Below are 14,958 nucleotides of genomic sequence, written 5' to 3'. Positions count from 1 at the left end.
CTATGTGTTTTTATTGTACCAGATGCCAAGGCTCATAGAGTAGTTGAGGTACCTCGTTATCCTCTTGACTGTAGCCAAATGAACTTTAATTGGTCTTTCTATTTATCTAACAATTAAACAAACGAATAAGGGGATATTAGGTCTAGTGGAAAGAAAATATATTAGACATCTTATCATTTGTCTATATAAGGTTGCATAAAAAAATTTCCTTCATGTCTGGTCAATTTGTTTCCAAGTATAATGGAACTCCTTTCTTTGTTACATTGCTCCATGTTGAACCTAAACTGAATTTCATTGGCATACTTTTGTTGATGAATGGAGATTTCAAAGTTAATTTTCCTGACATCCACTCCAAGAAATTATTTCATATTTTCCAAGTCATTCATATTAAATCCATTTTGCATGAAATTCTTGAATGTCTTAAACATTCTTTGACCATTTCTTGTGTTGATAATATCATCAATATTATCAAATATATATATATATATATATATATATATATATATATATATATATATATATATATATATATATATATATATATATATATATATATATATATATATATATATATATATATATATATATATATAATATAAAGTGGGCCAGCATCTTTTAGTTTTCTTTTTATTCCTTTCTGTTTCCAGAATATAGGTCACGTGGTCTACTACCACTCACACTTTATTCATGCTTATTTTATTCCTTTGGCTTTATCCAATAGTAGGTTAGAGATTGTATCACCTGATGCGTGACTCAGCTGCTATATATACAACAGCTCTTGTACGTTTCTAATCATCAATGAATGGAGAATAGAATTTAATTTCATCTTGATATTCAGTTACTCAATATGGTATCATTCGCTTTTCCGATCTAGGTTTTCTCCTTCATTGTTCACCATGCCCCCACCACGCCCAGATCCAGTTTTGGATCAAACCAGTCCCTTCTATGTCCATTCCAGTGATGGCCCCTCTTCTGTTTCCATCACCCCTGTTCTGACTGGTTCAAATTATCATTCCTGGGCTAGATCTATGCGTCGTGCTCTTGGTGCCAAGCTAAAATTCGAGTTCCTCGACGGTACCATTCCGATGCCGGCCGATTCCTTTGATCCTCTCCATCGTGCTTGGAACCGATGCAATATGCTCATTCATTCTTGGATTATGAATTCGGTGGATCCCTCCATAGCTCAATCCATCGTCTTCATGGAGAACGCCGCTGATGTTTGGCTTGATTTGAAGGAGCGTTTTTCCCAAGGGGATCTGGCTCGTATCTCTGAACTTCAACAGGAAATTTACTCTCTCAAGCAAGATTCACGCACGGTAACTGAATTTTTCTCTGAACTTAAAATTCTTTGGGAAGAACTTGAGATTTACATGCCAGCCCCTACTTGTACCTATCGCGTCAAATGTGCATGCGAGGCTATGCGCACCGCTCGTCGGAACCATCAGCTGCTCCACTCCATGCGTTTTCTTACAGGTCTGAATGACAACTTTGGAGTTGTGAAATCTCAGATCCTTCTTCTTGATCCCTTGCCACCTATCAACAAAATCTTCTCCATGCTTCTCCAACATGAGCGCCAACTTATCCCTAATTTTTCTGCTGATTCCAAGGCCCTTATCAATGCTTCTGAGACTAAGAAGTTGCATCAGAAGACCTGGAAACCTTCTACCAAACTCAAACCTCACATCTGTACCTACTGCAATCGGTCTGGTCATACTATCGAAACCTGTTACAAGAAACATGGTTTGCCTCCTCATTTGCAGCGATCTCCGTCTTCCGCCTCCCCCAACACTGTAGGTGAAGGAAGTGCGTTTGCAGTTTCTGATGCAGCACATGATAACAAAAGTACCTCCCCTCTTTTGACTCATGAGCAATATGAGAAACTTATCCATCTTATTCAAGGTTCTAGTCTCAATCAGCAACTTGGAAATGTCGCTTCTAATCAGGTTCGCTCAATCTGTTCATCTGGTCTTACACCAGCTGATCCTACAGGTACTTCCTATGTCCATACTGTATCTTGTTTTAATTCTTCATGTCATAGTACATCTCAACCCTACAAAACCGACTTGTAGGGTGAGGATTGCCCCCACTTATAAGGACATGTTCAGGCCATATATTGTCCGATGTGGGACTCTTAACACACCCCCTCACGCCCAGGACTAGACAACTGGAGCGTGGAAATAAATGGTGGGTGGCCCGATAGCGGAGACCATAGAAGGTGGCCCACCGGATCTTAAACGAGGCTCTTGATACCATTGATTCAGGGGCCAGTCACCACATATGTTCATCTTTGCACTGGTTTCACTCTTATAGTGAAATTACTCCAATGATCATAAAGCTGCCTAATGGACAGCATACTGTCACAAAATTCATGGACACAATCACTTTTTCACCTGGTTTCACTACTTCAAATGTTCTGTATGTGCCATAATTTAATGTGAATCTGATTTCTGTTTCTGAATTGTGCCATAACTTAAATTGTTTGGTGTCTTTTGCTGGTTTGAAGTGTCTTATTCAGGAACAGAAATCCCTGAAGATGATTGGTTCAGCTGAGAGACTTGATGGATTATATCATTTTATCATGACAAACAAGGAGTCTACCTCAAGCATAAACACTCTTCACATACCACATAATGCATTGTGGCATTTTAGACTAGGGCACCTTTCCCATTCTAGATTGTTAACCCTAAAAGAGCAATTTCCTTTCGTTATTAGTGATACACAGGCAGTATGTGATATTTGTCATTTTGCTAAACATAGAAAATCTCCTTTTCCTCATAGTGCAAACAAAGCTTCAAAGCCTTATGATCTTATTCACTTTGACATTTGGGGCCCCATTTCAACTCCATCTGTTTGTAACCATAGTTATTTTCTTACTGCTGTGGATGATAACACTAGATATACATGGATAACTTTGATGAAACATAAAAGTTAAACAAGAGAACATGTCAAAAATTTCATCAAACACATTGAAACCCAACATAACCACTCTGTTAAAATTGTAAGAACCGATAACGGGCCCGAATTCCTTATGCCTACTTTCTACACATCTAAAGGAATCATCCACCATACTAGTTGTGTTGAAACTCCCCAACAAAATGGGAGAGTAGAGCGGAAACACCAACACATCCTCAATGTAGGAAGAGCTCTTCTTTTCCAATCAAAATTGCCCAAATCCTTTTGAAACTATGCAGTGTCTCATGCTGTGTTCATAATAAATATAGTACCCAGCCAAATTCTCAAAAACAAATCCCCATATTTCCTTCTCCATAATCAACTTCCTGACTTTCATTCCTTAAGATTTTTTGGATCCCTTGTGTATGCCTCAACTTTACATTCCGGCGGAACAAAACTTGACCATAGATCCAGGAAATGTGTGTTCCTACTAGGATACAAAACTGGAGTGAAAGGGGCCATTCTCTATGATTTGCACAACAGAGACATCTTAATCTCCAGAAACACTACCTTTCATGAGCACATCTTGCCCTATCAGCCCACTCATACCACCAGTCAGTGGACATACCACTCATCCAGTCCCTTGGCCACTGAATCAGATCACCCTACAGCATATGATTCACCTTTGCCAATGACTCCAGACCAACCCTCACAATGTGGTACATCTCACCCTGCTGCACCTATTTTTTTCAGCCTGCCCCTCTTCAAGAAGAGGACTTAAATACCTCTACCAGCCAATCTGCCAGCCCACCAAACCCAGTAAGACAAAGAAAACCTCCCTCCTATTTGTCAGATTATGTGTGTTATATTCCATCAAGTTCCTCAGTTGTCCTTGCCACTTCAGGTAGTTTATATCCTCTATCTTCTTTTCATTCACTTACACATTTGTCTCCTTCCCACAAGGCATTTAGTATGTCTATCACACACACCACTGAGCCACAATCTTATCTAGAAGCTTCAAATTCACCTTGTTGGTTAAAAGCTTTGAATGTTGAATTAGATGCCCTTCACAAGAACGGGACTTGGATTCTTATTGATCTTCCACATGGAGTGAAACCTATTGGTAAAAAATGGGTTTACAAGATCAAGTATAATTCAGATGGCACTATTGAGAGGTATAAGGCAAGGCTCGTTGCCAAAGGGTATAACCAAGTGGAAGGCCTTGATTTTTTCGATACTTTTTCGCCTGTAGCAAAACTGACCACACTCAGAATTTTACTTGCAATTGCAGCAATTCAAAACTGGCACCTCCATCAATTAGATGTGAACAATGCGTTCCTCCATGGAGACCTTCAAGAGGATGTTTATATGACTGTTCCAGAAGGTGTGCAGGGGACTAAACCTAATCAGGTTTGCAAACTGTTGAAAAGCTTGTATGGTCTCAAACAAGCTAGCCGTAAATGGTACGAAAAGTTAACTCACCTGGTACTTAAGGAAGGCTATACCCAATCCACCTCTGACTACTCTTTATTTACTCTGTGCAAAGATAATTCTTTTATTGCCCTTCTAGTATATGTAGATGATGTGATTCTTGCAGGAAATTCTCTAAAGGAATTTGAGAGAATCAAGCTCATTCTCTATGATGCTTTCAAAATAAAAGATCTTGGACAGTTGAAGTATTTTCTTGGCTTAGAAGTAGCTCATTCAAAGGCTGGAATCACAGTTTCACAAAGGAAATACTGTCTGGACCTCCTCAATGATTCCGGTTTACTTGGTTCTAAGCCGGCTTCCACCCCTCTTGACACCTCAATTAAGCTGCACAATGATAACTCAGCACCTCTTGAAGATATTTCTTCATACAGAAGATTAGTTGGCAAGCTCCTTTAGCTAAACACAACAAGGCCAGATATCACCTTTGCTTCTCAATAGCTGAGTCAATTTATGCACTTACCTACTGCAACACATTACAAAGCAGCGTGCAGAGTGGTTAGATACCTCAAGAAAAATCCTGGCCGCGGTATTTTCTTTGATAGAAATTCTGACTTGCAACTTCTTGACTACTCAGATGCAGACTGGGCAGGATGTTTGGATACACGACGTTCTATTTCTGGCCATTGTTTCTTTCTAGGCAAATCTTTGATATCATGGCGTGCGAAGAAACAACCCACTGTGTCAAAGTCCTCGTCTGAGGCAGAATATCGAGCTTTATCTTCCGCAGCGTGTGAAATACAGTGGCTACTTTATTTACTTAAAGACTTGAATGTGTTGTGCACCAAGATTCCCGTGTTGTACTGCGACAATCAAAGCGCGGTCCACATAGCGTCAAATCCGGTTTTTCATGAGAGAACGAAACATTTGGACATAGACTGTCATTTTGTACGTGAGAAAGTGCAGAAAGGAATACTCAAGCTTCTTCCTATTTAATCTTCTGAACAACTTGCAGACTTTCTTACAAAAGCTTTGCCTCCATCTAAGTTCCATTATTTCATCTCCAAACTTAACATGATAAATATTTATCATGCTGCAGTTTGAGGAAGGCTATCAAATATATATATATATATATATATATATATATATATATATATATATATATATATATATATATATATATAAAGTGGGCCAGCATCTTTTAGATACAAGTTTTCTTTTTATACCTTTTTGTTTCCAGAATATAGGTCACGTGGTCTACTACCACTCACACTTTATTCATGCTTATTTTATTCCTTTGGCTTTATCCAATAGTAGGTTAGAGATTGTATCACCTGATGCGTGACTCAGCTGCTATATATACAACAGCTCTTGTACGTTTCTAATCATCAATGAATGGAGAATAGAATTCAATTTCATCTTGATATTCAGTTACTCAATAAATATATAGATTGATTATAAGAATTTGATATGCGCCCCCTTATTTTACAAATAACGCGTGTTCATGTGGACATTAATCAAACCTTTTGACAAAAGAAGAAATCAATTTTATTGTACGAAACTCTTGAGGTTTGTCTGAGTCCATACATTGTATTTTCATCTTGTACACCTTTTCCATCCTCCTCTTGATATCTAAGAGGTCAATAAACATACATATATTCAACCAATTCACCATAAATGAAGGAACTCTCCATGCCACAATGGTATACATTCACCTTATTGTAGGTTTTCAAAGCTAATACAATTTTGATGGTGTCCTATCTGCAGGTTAGACTTTTTAATAAAATAATAATTAGGAATTAGGTTGATTGGCCCTTCACCCAGTCTATTATTAAAACACAGGGGGTTACTTTTTCCACCCTGAGGGTTACTCTCACACTCTAGTGAAAAGCCAAAACTACCCATAGAATACGAATATATACTTTTAGACGCACCTTACCCCATTCATACACAATTCATTCGTAAGTGAGTCAGACCATAATTTTATGCCACAAATTAATTAAAAAAATGCATCTCCGTATAATTAACAGAAATGTACCTCCGAACGGGTTTTTAATAAAAAATGCGCCACCGTTTCCTCCTTCTTCATTTCTAACATACTCTCTCAAACCCTCTCAAACTTTGAAACTCTCTTAAACTCTGAAGCTCTCTCAACTCACTTCCAAGTTTCTACTTTCAACATCCAATCAATCAATGTGCTCAACATCAAACTCATATTTGGTAAGTTTTTAATTTCTATATGCATTTGATTTAACAGAGCAATGTGTTTGATATGTATTTTAGATGAATAATGTGTTTGATAGGTAGTTTACATAGGTTAGTTTACTAATTAATGTATTTGATAGCTAATTTAGATGAGTAATGCATTTTGAGAATGTTGAATTTCCATGCATTTCTGCCATTTTCATTTTTTCTTAGTTGCAGGTTCATACAAAATTGCATTTCAACATATTTTCAAAACTTGATTTTCTAGAAATCCGGAAGTGCATTTTCGTATTTTATCTATCTGCATTATTTAGATTGATTTTCATTGTGTTTCATCTGAGTTTGATATTTTCTACTATGTATTGCTTGTGTGGTTTAATTATAGACAACATGGCTGATAACCAAGATCGAACGAGGCTCGGAAGTGTGTTAGAACATGCATTAGTTTACAAGGAAAGAGCCTGACCCTCGCAATCGTTAGTCAGTTCTAGTTTGTTTGATGCAGAGGTGTCAACTTCCCGGGTTCAAGCATCTTCGACTTGTCTTCCTGGAGTAGGCAGGTTTCACCTTCTGATGCCCCGGAAGGCCCTTCGGTAAACGTTAAAGCATCCAATGTTGTGGCGCCTGATATTGATGTATTCGTTCCCGAGGGGTTTGGAGGAGCCTCATATGCTTATCATTGTTGCCTTTATATGTGGACCATGATTCCACACATGTGTGGGACTGAAAGGTAAAATATATTTGTATTTATTCAATGAAACAAATGTATTCTGATATTCTAACTTTCTGACGATAATTTATTTTTCTGCAGTATTGTGGTCCTTTAAAATGTATAAACCATGATCAGAAGATTGTGAAGCTGCGCCATCCTGATGAGCAGTGGTTTCACGATGCGATGCAACTATATGGGATGTGAGAATTATAAATCATCGGTTATTTTAATATTAAACATGGTATGATGTCAGTGTTCGTTGAGAGATGGCACTCTGAGACGTCATCTTTTCATCTTCCACACGGTGAGATGCCTATCACACTGGACAATGTGTCATGCTTGTTGCATCTTCCGATCAATGGAAGATTATAAGAGCACTTTATTATTATCATAGATGAGGCACTAGAGATGATGATGACCTATATGAGAGTTAGCCTAGAGGATGTCCTGAAGGAGATAGAAGACACTCGAGAGTGCCATGCTAGATTTGTATTCCTATATAAGCTGTAATCAAACTAGCTAACTGATGTAAATCATACCAATGGGGATGATGAACATGTTATGCAATATAAAATATATGGATTGAGAGCATACATCTTGTACTTGGTTGAAACGTCCATATCTATGGACAAGAGTTCATATTACGTGGATGTGGTTTTCCTCAAATACTTCACTGACTTGGAGCGGATTCATGAGTACAAATATGGAGCCGCTTACTTGGTTTACATGTATTCTAAGTTAGCTTAAGGTTATATTTGGAAGACAAGATAGATGATAGCTAGCTGCACGATGTTGATGGAAATATATTTGAATCCTTCACTGTTTATGTACCATTTTTATAACATTTTTGATATGTCATTACTAATAGTTCATATGTACTATTTTCAGGGATGGATCCTTAAACACTTCCCGCACATTTGCCTTAAAGGGAATCAAGTAAAGATGATATATGCTTCTATACGTACGACGGTCACCATCAAACACATACATTGTATGACATAACTTTCTACTCTGGATGGTTGGCTTGTGGGTCATGTATGATGTATCCACATCTACCTGAGTGATCCATGTACTAGTTTAGGTATATGTAGTTTGTTCCAAGACACCCCTTTGATTCTGCTCCTCTCGGTATGTCTTGGAGAGATGTAAACGCCATGTATGATAATTTCCTTAATCATTTGGTACCGAAAGAAGCACTAGGTACCGTAGCGCTTAGCGAATGGAGTTGTGCATACGACTACATCCATTGGTATTTTTTAGCGTCACATCCTTATATGACACCATATGTTAAGGAAGATCCAACTATGCCAGCTCATCAGGAAATATTAGAGGAGGAACAAGCTAGGTACGATCACGTTGTTGATGTGGTTTCTATATGTCTTCGTATTATAGATCTTGCGCAAGCAGGTATAGAGAGAGAAGTCTTTCGGAAGGCTCTCTTGGGAGAGAGATTGTATATGTCATTCTCACTGAGGCACGGGCGACATTGAAGTACATGAAGCAGCAAAGGAACATGGGGGGGGGGGGTTCGAAATACACAATAGTATAATATTTGTATTAGGGATAGTATCAATGTTTGTAATTTATTCTGACTGTATTTCATATTAAGGATTGTTTCATTTTCATCTTATTTGATAAGTGTATGATTTAATTTATAAAAAAATTAGGCTTAAATAGTCTTTTGGTCCCTGTAAGTTGGCGTGTTTTTGATTTTCGTCCCCGTATATTATTTTTCTTGGAAATGGTCCCTGAATGTTAAAATCCTTTTAGTTTTCGTCCTTAAAATTGAAATCCGCAGGAAAATTCGAAGGAAAATCCGCAGGAAACCTGCAGATTTTCTTGCAGATTTTCACTTTAGGGACTAAAATCAAATGAAATTTAACATTTGAGGACTTTATCCCCAAAAATAAAAATACAGGGACGAAAAACAAAAACACGCCAACTTACAGAGACCAAAAGACTATTTAAGCCAAAAAATTATTATGATAGTATAGTTACAATACATGGTTTATTCATCACTGTATTTCTAGAAATATGTCAAAATTTACTGCTTAGAATAACTACAGAAGTGTATATTTGTATTCTACAATGAAGATGCATCTATAAATCAATTTATGAAAAACTGAAGGTTTCTCAATTAGGAACGCATGGGGTGCATGTAGGGCAAATACAGAAGTGTATTTTCGAACTAATGTCTAACAAAAAGCGAGGTGTGCCTCATTTACGAATGCATTTAGTGTGAATGTGCGATAGAAAAGTAATGCATGCAAAGATATGTACTAAATTAATAGGATCTCTAAAAACATAGTGATGGCCAATTGTTAGGAGAATAAATTAATAGGATCTCTAACAATGTAGTGATGGTCATTTATTTGGATTCTCTTCCTTTCATTAATCAAACTAATCAAATGCATGTCATTAATTTTAAAATATATGAATATATACTCAACTTAAATAATAAAGTTTTTTCCATTTCTTTTCAAAAATAGAGAAGATCATCATGACTTGTTGGATAAGTGAAATCAACTTAATCTTATAATAAGAATACGTCTTATCATTCCCATCCTTTTAAAATTAAGCTTGCTAGGTAATTTGTGTAATATTCTTGGTTAGGATCAAATAGACATGGTATATTTATATGTAGTCATGACAGTTTCTAACTATAAGTTATTTATAACACAAGTAAGCAATTTCTAATACAAAATAAGTCACTTAACATATTACTTAATACTAACAAATTCTCCCTTAAAATGAATACTATTACACAAAAGAAAACTAAGTAGTTCAATTTAACGCACCTATAATTAAATCAATCTAAATTAAACAAATCCCAAATGCCTATTTTATCCATTAGCTTACAAAATGACTCTAATTTCAAAAGCTTGTTCATTATGCCTAAAATTTGGTCTTGAGAGCTGCAATGCTTTAACTTAGTAATTTCTTCTCTTGTAAGATCTCAGAGGAAGTCATATCTCACATTTATTATCTTTGCATAAACCATCCATAGTTTATTTTTTACAGCTTGGTAGAAGAGTTATTGCCATAGATCATAACAATTTGATTTCAATGAGATTGACCAAGTTGATCAAGGACTATTCTACGTCAAATGTTATGATAAGAATAAGAGGTTTTTTCCACAAACTCAACTTATGCGTCATAAAGAGTAATTATGACATTCTTTTTAGATGACTAATATATAGACTTTGATCGAAACATGAATACATACCTACAGGTGTTTTTCTTATCATCAATGTCTCCTGTATAATGTGTATCTAATCATCCTTCAATTTTACTTCTGTGTTTTTATAATGAAAGATTCCATGGGTCATAGATCAATTGTGAGACCTCGTTAGCCTCTTGAATATTGTAACACCCCAAATCTACCCCAAGCATTTATGCGGAAAATATCAGAGTACCAAAATTCTCAACAGAGTCAGGATGTCACACATTCAACATAAACATAAACCTGTCATGCTTTTTAAACTAATACATAACACTGTCAGGATTGGAGTGAACAAAACTCATAACATATATCTCAACTTCTGAATAACATAGTATTCATAGCATAACCCAAACTTAGGTTCAACATGCAATAAATTCACAATGATTCAACAATTAAGACATAACATCTTTTGAATCATTAAAGAAACAATACAAACAAATCCTCAAATACATCATAAGGTTCAATAAGCAAATAACAACATCAAGCAAGTGTTCATTTCCCCCCAAGTGCTACGTATTAGAGCAATGACACCCAAAACTCGACTATAAGCAGAAACAACTACTCATCTGGATTACCTGCACGTTACCCACGTGGAGGCAACATTCAAACAGAAAGGGTGAGATATCAAACTATATAAATAGGATTATGATAAATCATATATTAGGTAAGGAATATAAATGAATCACCGTTTCACACAACATCAACATAAACAACACAAAGAACATCATCAAAGAATAGTCTTGATATCAACACATCGGCATCTTCAACAAATCAACACATAAGCATCACAATGCATAGACAACAACTTCGACCAACAACAACTCGAATGCAACTCAACTATGCATATGCATGTGGTACCATTGGAGTAAAACTCCCAACTTAGAACATTGCCAGTAATTCCGAGGCATAAGGCAAAGCCTTCAACACGGTCACATATCAACATCACACCGTTCAACTTTATGTTATGCTATGCTATGCGGAACATACAACGAATACAATTTGACAACGAAATAACGACATAACAACAACACAACAACGATCACATATCAACATCACACCGTTCCACTTTAGCCAAAGGCTCACAACACAACTTATCAATTCATAGCGTTATATACACAATATCAAAATTTGCTATAATTCACACTATGAGGCTATTCACATAAGGATGCACAAAATAATCATATTGGAAATCACAACATTAATCGCAACAAAAACATCCAAAACAAAATCACAAATTGCGGCCAATTCGCAAAATAATCACAATATGCCAATATATTAAATAAGCCAAAACAACTTCCAAATTAACATCTAACTCAATTAGAGATAACTTTAATTATCAAAACAACATCATTGGCATCTCAATATATTATTCTCAACATAAATATTCAACCAAAACACAATTACGGTCAATTTCTCAAGATCTCGTAATTTACCGATAAACCGAATAATTTATCCAAATCTAAGTATTTTCCAATTAAATAGACTTATTGAAATTAATTCAACTATTAACTTTAATCAACCAATTAATATCACATTATATTAATTTAATTTACTAATTCATTTTCTATTCCATTTCTAAACTCTAGTATTTTATTGTTCCTATTATTTCAATTATATTTCATTTAATAATATACATCATTATTTATACATGCCATAATACATATATATATATATATATATATATATATATATATATATATATATATATATATATATATATATATATATATATATATATATATATTATATCCCAAGTAGTAGTAAAACAAGGGATGGAAAGGAAAACAAGACAGCAAAAGCATAACATGAAACGTGACTGGCTAAAGTGTCTGTAAGATTTAAGCTACAGTAAGTGAGTGGTACATGGTCTTTAACATGGCACTCATGAAAACTAAATTCAAGCTACAGTAGCGGTAGCTCATAAAAGAAAACGGAACAACATGAACAAAACAACACTTCCAGGAACATCATAACCAAATATGGGTCCATTCATCAGAAATTCAAAATTTAATGAACAGCAACAAGCAATTTCAACAGTGGCTGAAACAAAATTAGCACAACCCAATGACCAATATATATCCTAAACCCACATACAATTCATCATATTCCCATTTAGGTAGTAAGAATCCCCCTTACCTTGGAATGAGTGCAGCTCTAAGAAGTTTCAATGAAAAAATTTGGAGAAAATGACACTTTAGAGCAACACTTTGGGTCTCCTCTTCAAACCCTAACCCCCTTTTCTTTCTCTCCCTCGGTTTCCTCTTCTTTTTCTTTTTCAGACAACACTATCTCTCTACCTCTCTTCTACTTCTATTTTCAAAAATAAACTATGTTAATATTAAATACACAAATGGACCTAACAAAATATACCCCCTTAATACTTAGAGATGTCATTAATTAAGCCCAATATTATTTCCACACTTAATATAAAAATAATACTTCTACTAAAACTCCATTAAAATAAAATCCGACTATTTTAATATACCGACTTATTACTCAGTGTCTCATATTTCCGGTCTAAACTTAATTACTCAGAAAATTCCCAAAATGCTAAATATTAACTCATTAATATTTCTAATACTAAAAATATTAAAATTATCGATTAAATGTCGATCCGCTATCCCGAACTAATACCGACTAAATCGCCCCAAAACGCAAAAATTTCAGAAAACATCATAAATGTCTAAATTAAGAAAATAACTATTTTTCCGGGCGTTACAAATATAGCCAAATTAATTTCAGTTGGTCTCTCTATTTATCTAACAATTAAACCAACAAAGAAGGTGAGATCAGGTCTAATGGAAAGTAAGTACATTAGACATCTTATAATTTTTCTATATAAGGTTACATCAACAATTTTTCCTTCTTCATATATGTTCAATTTGTTTCTAAGTACAATGGAACTGCATACTTTATCACACTACTTCATGTTGAACCTCGAAAAAAAATTTATTAGAATACTTTTACTAACAAATAATGATTCCAAAATTAAGTTTCATGACTTCCCCTCCAAGAAATTACATCATATTTTTCAATTCAGACATATCAAATCCATTTTGCATCAAATTCTTGAATGTATGGCACATTCTTTCACCATTTCTTGTGTTGATAATCATCAACATATATGTTCACTATAAAAATTTTACCTTCATTCACTTGTTTTGAAAATATTGTGTTTTCATGTTGTCATTAATCAAACTTTTTTTTTTGACAAAAGTATAACTCAATTTTATTGTACAAAGCTTTTGGTACTTGTTTGAGTCCACACCCCTCCTTTTTATATTGTACATTTTCCCCTCATCCTTCTCATATCTAAGATGTTAATCAATGTAACACCCCGATATTTAACAGCGAAAGTGTATATATTTTTTTCAAACAATAACAACAATAGAAAATAAGACATTCGTGATCTTCCTTTTAAAGATACCATTAGATTTAAACTTTCCTCTTTAAAATCTTTCTTTGAAACCATGGTCAAGCACTAGCCATAAGTTACAAAATATTTTGACCACCTGAATATATTCTCTTACAAAGTATTTAACATCAAGCAAAGGTGAATACCACTTACACATATAAGCATTATGCTTTAACAACATACTTCCTAATAACATACATGGGCAACACTCATAAAACATAACCCTAAGCTAATCTTTGACCCTAATTCAAAGATGACTTAGTACCAATGACTCACGATGACATTGAGCCTTGATGATTTCGATCGCCAAAGAATTTCACATCTTGCAAGTCTTCACAACACAATGATACCCCAAACATCACAATTGCTAACAACATGGGGAATTCAACCTATTCCACAATAATAGTAGAGGGTCATGATTTAAAAACAATATATATGAAAGAATACACACATACAAGTACAACATGATATATAACAGTCACAACATATATTTCAGCACATTAAGCAATGCACAAATAGCCTAATGTAGACTTTGTAACACCCCTTTTCTAACCCCAAATAATTAAACATAATAACAGAGTAGTATAACATGCACATAAAGAAAGGGTGCCACATGTCGTTTCCACAATAATGAAAACCAATAAAACCATACATCACATACATCTGATAATAATTATAACACATATTTAAAATTTCATGTTTCTTCAATATGCATATCGCAACGGAATATATGTTTCTCAAAATAATTTCAATGATCATATCCCATACTATAATCATCTATCAACATAATGACAATATAACCTCATAATTATGTCATATGAATTCAAATATCGGCACCAAGGCCATTTAACATATTATATCCAAAATATAATACCAAATAAGAGAAAATATAACAATATCTCATAGTAACAAACATGAGTTCAAATACCCCCCGTGTTACATGACCAGAGCATCGACTCAATACCTAACTAAGCGAAATAACCGAACAAGCTTCTCGGTTAATCCTCGTGCAAGCACAACTATTCTTCGGAACCTACGCGATGTCGCGTAGAACATCATTACAACAGAAGGGTGAGAATTCAC

This window comes from Vicia villosa, unplaced genomic scaffold (assembly GCF_029867415.1).
Source record: "Vicia villosa cultivar HV-30 ecotype Madison, WI unplaced genomic scaffold, Vvil1.0 ctg.001315F_1_1, whole genome shotgun sequence".
NCBI lineage: Eukaryota > Viridiplantae > Streptophyta > Magnoliopsida > Fabales > Fabaceae > Vicia > Vicia villosa.
The sequence above is the reverse complement of the archived record's forward strand: the minus strand, read 5'-3'. Positions refer to the sequence as shown.